Raw genomic sequence first — 402 nt, 5'->3', positions numbered from 1 at the left:
AGCCATGGCAGAGGCCCTGGGGAGACCAAAGCGGGGGAAACCCTCGACCTGAAGGGCTGCAGATAAAACAAAAGTGCCCCTGCAGAAAAGGGGTCGTGTTCACAGTATGAGCTGCAGCGCCCGGGGACACCAAGGCCGGACGGGGCCCGGGCAGGAGACCGGGGTAGCTCCATTCCTGGGTGCTTTCGAGGGCTCCTTCCCCAGGGCTGGGCGTCCAGCCTGGCTGTGGTCACACCAAAACCCCGCTTGCCTCAGCCCCTTCCCCACGCTGGCAGCAGCCAGGGTCAGTCCCCAAAGCAGTCATGGCTTTTCAGCGCCAGGAGGCAGCCCCAGAGGGGTGCGGGGCAGGCTGGGCCCCGCCCCGGGGGGGAACCTCCCCCGCCTTATCGGGGGGCGCCCCCC

Source organism: Buceros rhinoceros, unplaced genomic scaffold (assembly GCF_000710305.1).
Source record: "Buceros rhinoceros silvestris isolate BGI_N320 unplaced genomic scaffold, ASM71030v1 scaffold22084, whole genome shotgun sequence".
NCBI lineage: Eukaryota > Metazoa > Chordata > Aves > Bucerotiformes > Bucerotidae > Buceros > Buceros rhinoceros.
The sequence above is the reverse complement of the archived record's forward strand: the minus strand, read 5'-3'. Positions refer to the sequence as shown.